The sequence below is a fragment of the Echinops telfairi genome, unplaced genomic scaffold, assembly GCF_000313985.2.
Source record: "Echinops telfairi isolate 266 unplaced genomic scaffold, ASM31398v2 ScPeMD7_7458;HRSCAF=8496, whole genome shotgun sequence".
NCBI lineage: Eukaryota > Metazoa > Chordata > Mammalia > Afrosoricida > Tenrecidae > Echinops > Echinops telfairi.
The window spans coordinates 28,057,401-28,061,785 of NW_022111358.1; the positions used below are offsets into that span (position 1 = coordinate 28,057,401).

General features: G+C 51.4%; 1 pseudogene; it reads right to left on the reverse strand.

Annotated features, from left to right (window-relative positions):
• Positions 1-1,969: 1,969 nt before the first annotated feature.
• On the reverse strand, positions 1,970-2,793 carry LOC101651281 (annotated as a pseudogene).
• Between the last annotated feature and the right edge of the window lie 1,592 nt (positions 2,794-4,385).

Here is a 4,385-nt window from a genome sequence, read left to right on the forward strand (position 1 = left end):
TTTGCACAGGACATGCAATAGCTGTATTTTATCTGGTAACTGTCTCCAAGGCCGGGTGTTGGACCATTTACCAAGGGAATGCAGAAAGGACCTTCCTGGCCTGCCTTTTCCCCGGTCTTGTTGCCCATCCAAGCATTCTTCCTGGGCTCCTCCCTGGCACCTAGGGGCCTAACCTGTTAAGAATATGAAGGAGCCCTGGTGGTGTACTGGTTTTGGAAGAAAGAGTCCATTTCCAGTCTGTGCTGTCTCTGGGTCTCCCCCTGTCTTGTCTGCTTCCCCTCCAGTCTGTTCCTCAGAGCTTGTCAATCCCTGTGATCTTTCATCTTTCCTTTCCATCTGTCTCCCCACCTTGCCTTCCCTCCGTCCCATCTGCCTGTAAGTAGCTGGAGGCTTTCCTGGGGTTCCCCCATCTTTCCTGTGAAGGCTTCTTGGGCCCTGAAAGGGGCCTCCAGGAAGAGACTCCTTCTGGGCAAGGGGTGGGCTGGGGGCACTTTGGGAGAAGGTGATTTGCTCAGATCTTTGGTTCTGATCTGACGGAGGATTCTGGGTAGAAGGTTACAGGGGAAGATGGTGTCAACTTCCAAGAAGAAAGGGGAAGGGGTGAATTTTCCCACTGCCGGAGGCTCCCAGTGCTCGGGAGCTGCTCTGTGAGAGGAAAAGAGAGGTTTAGCTGAGTCCCCCGACTGGAGAGACTGAAGGCACGATCCTGGTGTGCTGAAGGCAAAGGCTTTTGCTGTTAAGAATATGAAGGAGCCCCGGTGGTGTAGTGGTTATGCCTTGGGCTGAGATCTGCATGGTCGGTAGTTCAAAACCACCATTAGCTCTGTGGGAGAGAAAGACTGGGTTTCTACTCCCTTAAACAGCTACAGTCTTAGAAACTCACAGTCAGCCTCTACTGGATGGCAGGGAAGACTATGCATAACTCCACCCTTCCTACAGGTACAACATGACCCTGACTGTCCTCCCTGTCTGAGTTGTTCAAGGCATGGTGGTGTAGCGGGTAATGCTTTGGGCTGCTTGACTACAATGTTAGCAGTTCAAGGCCATCAGCTGCTCTGTGGAAGAGAGATGAGGCTTTCTGCTCCCATAAAGATGCACAGCTTTGGGGCAGCTCTCCTATAGGGTTTCTGTGAGTCCAAATGGCCTTGAAGATCTGAGTCAGTCCTCCTTCGTTAGCGTAAATGGTTCTAAGGTTCTAAGCTAACGTTTTGAGTTTCTGGTGGAGTAGTGGTTATGAGTTGGAGTGTTAATTGCCAGGTTAGCAGTTCAAAAGCACCAGCTGCTTCGTGAGAGAAAGAGGAGGCTTTCTATTCTTGTAAAGAGTTACAGTGGCAGAAACCCACGGGGGCAGTTCTATTCTGTCCTATAGGCTTCCTATTGACTTGATGGCAGTGAGTCTGGTTTGGGGGAGTTTTTTTTGTCAATTTGATCCATGGTACACCATTTTAGACATATGTGTTTTATACACAAATCAGGTCAGCAATTCCACTCAACCAGTAGAACTATGGGAGAAAGACGAGACTTTCTGTTTCCGTAAGGGGGTACAGCTTCAGAGGCCCACCGCGGCAGCTCTGCTCGGTCCTAGAGGGTCCTCATGAATCAGCGTGGACTTGATGGCGGGGGTGGGGCTGGTCTGAGAATGCTGGGAAATCGAATGGGCATGAATTTGGAATCCCGAAGTTGCTCTTCCATCGATGAACGATGCGAATGTGAGCCAGCCACGGAGCCTCGGTTTTCTAATCTTTAAAATGGGATAAAAATTGAAAAAAAATGGAATAAAACTTAGATGAGGGGTAACCCAAAAACCCCGGAATTTTTATTTTCAATGCTATGTATTAAAATTTTTATTTTTACAGAACAGCCTTATCACCTTCAAAGTACTCTCCATTACCCTTAATACATTCGTCAAATCTGTGATTCCACTTTTTTTTTTTTTTTGCAGCCAGGTGGCTTTATTTGCAAGGCCGGGTTAATCAAACAAGCCAAAGCCCATGTTGTCATCTGACTCCTCGGATTCCTCCTTCTTCTCACCTTTCTTCTCCTCTGCTGCGGCTGGGGCTGAGCCCGGGGCAGCGGAAACGGCCACACACCACCGGCAGGCACACTGGCAAGCTTGCCAATACCCTGGGAATAATGTCTTCAATGTTCTTCCTGCTCAGCTCACTGAAGACCTTGTGGAGCCGGTCGTCGTAGGCCTTGATGTCCTTGGCGCTGGGTGACGCATTGCCCCCGAGTTGGGCAACACATTGCCCCCGAGGGCTGCCAGCTGGTTGGAGGCAACGAAGCGTATTCCAGCGGCGGTGGACAGGCCTCACATGTGCGACCTCGGTGGCTTCTGGGAGGAAAAGGTGATTCCACTCTTGGAAACATTTTTCAAACTCATCTGTTTGGATGGTTGATAGCACCTCCCTTGGTTTTTTCTTCACCTCTTCTACTACATTCTCAAATCACTGACCTTTCATGTGCCTCTTCATTAGTGGAAACAAAAAGAAGTTGCACAGAGTGAAGTCAGGTAGTAAGGTGCATGGGGCAAGAGAGGCATGCTGTTTTTTGCCAAAAACTGGCACACTGAGATGGCTGCCTGAGCAGGTGCATTGTCGTGGTGGCAAAACCAGTGTTCCATCTGCCACAAATCAGGCCTTTTTTGCCACACACTGTTACACAATCTTTTCAGAACCTCTAAATAGAAAGCTGGATTAACAGTCTGATCTGGTGGAATGAACTCCAAATGCACTATCCCCCTCACATCACATCTGGTTTTGGGGGGGTACCCCCTTGTATGATGTTCCTCATCTTGCAGTTTGCATATAGCAACTCTCTAAGTTGATTTATTCTCCTGTTTACCTGTGGAACTCCTACTCATCCTTAAAAATCCAGATCAAATATTACCTTCTTGGTAACATTCTCTCGAAAAGTCTCCAGATTCTATCTTTCCTGCATGGGGCTTACGATTCTCTGCTCACCATGTTGTTTGTCTGGCTCTCACATACAAGCATGCAGCCAGAAAACATTTGTTGCACAAACCCAGGCACCAGCTTCTGGGCTGCGAGCCCTGGACTTCTCACCCCTTCCCTACACCCATCAGCCACACCAGAGCTAAGGAAAGAGGCAATCAGCAAGGTGAGCAGCCTCTGCCTCACTGGAAGAAGGAGGTGGGGGCCAAGGTAAGGGTGCTTTTCAGCCAGAGAGGAGGCAGAGTTTGGGGGTCTGCAGTCCGGGGAGGTACCCTCATCAACTCCATCAGCAGCTGGATTTTGCTGTGGGCCCAGTCACGTGGGTTCAAAACAAAAGAAAACCCCAACCAAACTTACTGCCATGGAGTCATTTCTGACTCAGCACCCGTAGGACAGAGTAGAACCATCTGTGTGGGTTTCTGAGACTGTAAATCTCTACAGGAGTAGAAAGCTTCAACCTTCTGCAGAGAGGCTAGTGGTTTCAAACTGCTGAACTTGCAGTTAGCAGCCCAGTGGTCACCCAGTAGCCCACTATGTCCCTGGGACCAAAGGATGCAACAATTTGTTGGGTGAAAGAGCAGGAGGTAGGGCAGGTGGGTGTCCCTGCAAAAGTGAGAAGGAAAATTTGCGGGTTATGGGCAGAGGGAGGAAGGAGAGTGGGGAGGGGTGGGGGTGGGGGTGGGAGAAGGCAGATGGATGGTATATGTAGACGTAGAGGAGGGGGGAGGGATGAGAACTGGGGAGACAGAGGGAGGGGCACATGGGAAGGAGGTGAAAACCACAAGGCCTCCTGGAGCCCAAAGTCCCAGGGTGCACTTGGATGGGAGGCCCCGCTCCTCTTGACTCCAGCCTTGGGGGCTGCCTTTCCTCCCCTCCAGCCCTCCCACCCATGGCTTGGCTGGCTGCTCCGCCCTTGGCACAAGTCCAAGGCAAATTCTCTGGTAAGCCTCTTGGAGGAAAGATGAGTTGCAGCTGAAGGCAGCCCCGGAGATGGAGTTCATTTGCCGACTTCCCTGGACTCTCCGTCCATGGCTCAGTTGAGGGGCCAGGTGGGGGCTGAGGACTCCAGTCTGGAAGGACTTGAGCAGTGGGAGGGGGAAGCAGGGGTTCAAGGGCAGGAGGAAGGTCTCTGCAGTCCCTAGGCAGCCCCTGCTCTGGAGCTCAGGGCTCGGCCCTGCAGGAGGGCCTACCTTTCCTAAGGCTCTGTAGGAGAGATCTTCCTCTGGTTTGCCAACCTTGGACCCCCAGTTGCAGGGGTCTGGAGCAGGTCTGGGCATTGTTCCGGGACCCATGCCAGGAGGCAGAAGCCAGGTGAGAACTCACCAGGCCCCGGGAGGGATGAAGGAGCTCCTGCCTGCTTCTTTAGGAGCGTCCTAGCTCAGGAACTGTGCTGGAGTCCATTAGCGGCCTATGCTTCATTTGACTCTCCTC